Below are 6,000 nucleotides of genomic sequence, written 5' to 3'. Positions count from 1 at the left end.
TACAAGTAATAAATCTTTAACTCATGTAGCGAGCTTTAGACCAGTGACTCTCAGACCAGTTGACTTAGGGCACTAATTGTTAAAACACCCTTACAACGTTATTTACTTAGGTTTCAGATTTAGTGAAATTGAATACATTTGATTTTTTTTCTTTTCTTTTTCTTTTATCTTTTTATTATTTTTATTATTATATTTTTTTAAAGGATAAAACATACATTTTATATTGTCTTAGATGTCACCTCCAACAAACTAAAAGAACTAAATATTAGCTATTTCAACTTACAACATACAAGTATGTGTCATGGTGTGTGTGTGTGTGTGTTGGAATGGTTTAGTAACATCCACAAGATAATCAAATAAAACAAAATGGATGAGGAAAAGCTATTAGAAAGAAGAGCTCACAAGTTAAATTAATTTGAAGAAAAATGACCAAAAATATCTTTTATTAAAAATGATGTGTCTCAAGAGTAAAACAAATGAACTCCTTACTTTGCCATCTTTAGACAAAACTAGTTAATTTTTTCTTTTTTAAAGAAAGACAAACACAATTTTTTTTTATAAAAAAAAACAAAGGATTTTTAAAAAATTTTGTTGTAAAGAGAAAAAAACACAAAAAAATGGTATGTCAATTATTCCCTCCTCCCAACTAGATCGAGATATTGTCCTCAATGTTTAAAGCAAAAAGAGGTAAAGTTTAGAAGACTACACTTGGTAAAAATGAAAGGCAAATAAATACCTACAACAAATACAACTAGTATATAAGAAAATAGAAAAGAGTTACAGATGAAGATTCTAATCCATCGTTTTGCACTTCTATCCACTATCAGCATCTGACTAATCTAGTTGGTAAACGAGGAGGTTGGTTTCAGGCTGATATACTTCTAGTCGATCAATTAATTCAGAAGCAGTTTTGGCATGGACAAAGATTCTTTGTGATGAAGGGGAAAGGAAATTGTGCCTCACAATATCATCAAGAGACCGTAGCAATTATTAACATCTAATAGTTCATTAGGTTCTTGGTGGATGCTCAATTGTGCCCACGATGCAATGGTAAATATTTCTTCTAAGGTGCCAAGTCCACCTGGCAAAGCAATAAAAGCATCAACATGTTTAATCATCGTAATGAGACGTTCATGCATACATGTGACAATGAGCTCTTCGCAGTTTGTTTTTCCAATGATGTTCGCTTTAGCCAAAGGTTTTAGGATTATACCCAAAACTTGACTCCCTCCTATATTTGCAGCTAGCGAGACAAGCCCCATTAGTGCAAGATCACCACCTTCGTATATCAAATGTATTTTTTTCTCAGAAAGTATCCTTCCAAGGTCTTTGGCAGCTTCAACAATGTTTGAAGTACATCCATAAGTTGATCCACAAAATCCACAAATATTTTTAAGCTTTTGAACTGGAACTATTGTCATCATGATTCTCTTTCAACTAACCAAATCTGTGCTTCAATCAACCAACGAATATTAGTGGGAATCCCATGGATCATTAACAGATGCAATCGTTCAACACGAGTTTTGTAAAAATTTTTTAGAGCATTTTGAGGGAAAGAATGAAAACACTTATGCAATTTATATTGTATTTCTTCCATGCATGATTCAGGGTTTCAGTTATTGTTTGGAAACTGAAAGAACCGATTATAAGAGTCACGGATTACCATTATTCGCCATTTAATTAGGTGGAAGAATTAAGTAACCTGAAAAGCACAAAAACACAAAACAAAAGCAAAAATAAAAGACATGTAACAAGATGAAATTTAATTTCCATAATAATCAGGATTTCTCGAGTCATTGAGTTTTCCAAGAATGGTTTCAATCTTTGTCCATTTACTTTGAATTCATTACCAATTTTCGGATTCTTAATTTCCATGACCCCATGTAGATATACATTTTTTCACCATAAATAGACCACTCCACTTTGATTTTAACTTCCCTGAAAACAAATAAAAATGAAAATTATAAAGCAACATTTTTTTACTAATCTCAAATATTTTTTGAAAATTATTTTATCATGAAAAGTTTTAGATTTTTCCTTAATAATTTTGAAATTCTCATATGCATCATTTCTTAATTCTTCATATTCATTCAATTGTAATTTTTGTAAATTATTAGCATCATTAAAATTTAAATTAAAACCTTTAATAACCCAAATTGATTTATGGTCAAGTTCAACCAGTAAGAAACATTGTTTACTATAAATCAGCTGATAGGGTGACATCTCTAAAGATGTCTTAAATGTACTGCAGTAAGCCAAAGCGCATCAATAAGTCGAAGGGGCCAATCTTTACAATTTGGGTTTTACCGTCTTTTCTAAAATTTATTTTATCTCTCTATTTACTAATTCAACTTGACCACTTTTTTTAGGATGATAAGAAGACTTTATCTGTAATTTCATATTTCTTCATTAAAGATTCAAACAACTTGTTACAAAAATGTTTACCTCTGTCATTGAAAATTGCTCAAGGGATTCCAAATCTGCTCAAAAGATTTTCTTTTAAAAAGTATATCACAGTTTTATGATCATTGTGTTGACAATGAATCACTTTAATCTATTTGGAAACATAGTCAACAACAACCAATGTATATACAAATCCAAATGATGATGGAAATGAGCCCATAAAATTTATTTCCCAACAGTCAAATATTTTAATGACAAGCATAGGGTTTAAATGCATCATATTTCGCTTTGAGATTGACCCTAATTTTTTACAATTCTCACACCTTTTACAAAATGCATGCCAATTTTTTAAATAATATAGTCCAATAAAATCCATATTGTAATATTTTTGCAGGTGTCTGCTTTGAAGAAAAGTGGCCACCACATGCTTCAAAATGACAAAATTGAATGACATTACTTACCTCATCATCTGATATGCATATCTGAAAAATATAATCAATACAATAGTTGAACAAGTATGGATCATTCCAGGAAAAACGTTTTTACCTTTGTTAAGAAATTCTTCTTATCCTGGGAGTTTCAATCAAATGGCATTTTACATGTTGTGAGAAAATTAACAATGTTAGCATACCAAGTCATATTGTGCATGGAAAATAAAAACTCATTAAGGAAAGAATCATTGATGGGGGTTGAATTAATTGAAGACACATTTGTAAGTCTTGACAAGTGATCTGCAACAACATTTTCGGCCACCCTTTTGTCTTTGATTGTGAGATTGAATTCTCGGAGTAGTAAAATCCATCACATTAATCTTATATTGACATCTTATTTAGACATTAAACAATAGTAGATGAACTAATCAAGTAAGATCCAAATTTATCCAATGCAAAAATTACAGTAAGCAATTCTTTTTCAGTAGTGGCGTAATTCATTTGAGCACTATTTAAAGTTCTATTTGCATAATAGATAACAAAAGGCTTACCTTCCTTTCTTTGTCCCAACATAACTCTAACAACATAATCACTAGCATCACACATTAGTTCAAATGGTAAAGGCGCAATCAAGGGATTACATTATTGGGGCCGATGTTAAAAGACTAATTATCTTCTCAAAGGCTTTTTGACTTTCTTCGGTCCACTTGAATGACATGTCTTTTATCAAACACGACATGGCCCAAGATAATTCTAGAAATAGTCATGAAATGACATTTTTTTCAATTTAAAACAAGTTCTTTTTCTTTACACATTTTCAAGACTTTCAAATTATCAAGACATTTATCAAAAGAATTTCCAAATACAGTCAAATCATCCATAAGAACTTCCAAACAATTTTCAACCATTTTACTAAAAATGCTTAGCATGCATCTAAAAAATGTTGCAGCAACATTATAGAGTCCAAAAAGCATTATCCTTAAATGCAAATGTTCTAAATGGGCATGTAAAAGTGGTTATTTCTTGGTCCTCCAAGACTATAGGAATTTGATAATAGCTTGAGCGGCTATCAAGAAAGCAATAATAGAGGTATCTTACTACTCTCTCAAGAATTTAGTCTAAAAATATAAAAGGACAATGGTCTTTTCTAGTGGCATCATTCAATTTTCTATAATCAATGCACACACTAGCTAGATGGGATTCGTGTTGGGATTAGCCCACCTTTTTCGTTTCTCACAATAGTTCTAGATGTTTTTGGTATTACTTGTAATGGACTCACCCATTTACTATCAGAGATAGAATAAGCAATTCTTACTTCTAGTAGTTTAAGGACCTCATTCTTTACCACTTCTTATATATGAGGGTTTAGTCTTCTTTGTGGTTAACGAGTTGTTTTGGCATTTTCCTTTAAGAGTATTATGTGTGTGCAAATTAAAGGATCAATGCCTTTTAATTTAGTAGTTTGAGAACCTCATTCTTTACCACTTCTTATATATGAGGGTTTAGTCTTCTTTGTGGTTGACGAGTTGTTTTGGCATTTTCCTTTAAGAGTATTCTGTGTGTGCAAATTAAAGGATCAATGCCCTTTAATTTAAAGCTAACAAAATTTAACATGACCTAATTATCCAACATGAACATAACATAAATAAATTGGTAAGGGTCATCAAATTTGACACAATTATTAAATTGATCAGTTTCAGGTTGACACAATTTTTTCGATATTAGATTAGGGCTAAAGTTCTTGATCCATTTACCCGAATAATGACACAATCATATTTATATTTTAAACTAATTTTTAGGTTTTTATCATTAAAAATCAAATATTAGACTTAATTCTCTCTTTTTAATTTTTTTGGAAGACAAACATATAGATAATGTTCTATTATAAAATTTTATATAAATTTAGAACTTTAATAGTGTAAGTGTGTACAATATTGATACATACACCCCCAAACTATTGCACATTTATAGTATTTAAAGTTTAAATTATATATATGTAAATTTCGGGTTTGGGTCTCAATATTTTGACACGATTATTAAATGGTTCATGTTTAGGTCGATCTAAATTTGACGCAACATGAAACTGACACGACACGAACATATGCCGGTGACCCATCTTGCCAACTCTACCCTTTATATCCTTCAAGGTCCAACCAAACACATGTTTATGCTTTTTTAGAACAGTAAGAAGTTTACCTTCTTGGTCGCTTGTGAGCTAAGAAGAAATTACCACTGGATGGATTTGCTGATCTCTTAAATACACATACTTTAATCCTTCTGCCAAGAGCTTTAATTCAAGCTTGAGCGCTTCTTCTTCTTTTATCTCTTCAAGTTGTCTTATTCTTTCATGGTTTAATTAGCTACTATCATCTATAGACACATGCATTGAATCAAGTATAGAGCATATGTTAGCAATATTACATTCCAATTTTTTACTCGATTTAAATGAACTAGAAAAACAAATTTCTATTGAGTTTGTAGAAATCTAATCCTGAATGTGTTCCTTAATGATTGGTTTAATGAATTTAATTTCCTCATTCTTATTATCTTCATTTTCTATGTCACAAGGTTGTTTACATATATTAGATACATTGAGTTCCAATGTCATGTTTCTAAAAGATAATTTCACAATTTCATTCCTACAATTAATCAAAGTATTAGTAGTGGCAAAAATGGTCAACCTAATATATGACAGGTATTTGTTTGCATTCGTTAGCAATTTTTTTCAGTTTCCAAAAGCAACAAAATCCATAGAATAAATAAATTTATCAACTCAAACCAATACATCTTTAATTCTTTCTTTTGGTACCTTAATTGACCTATCAGCAAGCGAAATAGTAGCAGGGGTTAGTTTTAACTCACCAAGATTAAGTTTCTGGTACACTGAATAAGGAAGCAAATTGACACTAGCACCAAGATCAAGAAAAGCAAGTTCAATTTTATAGTTCCCAATAATGCACAAAATATTTGGACAACCAGGATCCTTGTATTTTAAAGCGTTATTAGTTGAGAGAATGGAACTTGTTCTGGAAGAAAAGCTTTCTTTTGTAACTTATTTATTTATTAATAAGTATAATGGCATATTTACAAGTTTAAATTTTTTATTAAATAAATATTTTTTTATTTTCTTGCAGATTCGCCGATCTTTGTAGATTTACATAAGTGA

The sequence above is a fragment of the Citrus sinensis genome, chromosome 5 (assembly GCF_022201045.2).
Source record: "Citrus sinensis cultivar Valencia sweet orange chromosome 5, DVS_A1.0, whole genome shotgun sequence".
Classification (NCBI taxonomy): Eukaryota; Viridiplantae; Streptophyta; class Magnoliopsida; order Sapindales; family Rutaceae; genus Citrus; species Citrus sinensis.
The sequence above is the reverse complement of the archived record's forward strand: the minus strand, read 5'-3'. Positions refer to the sequence as shown.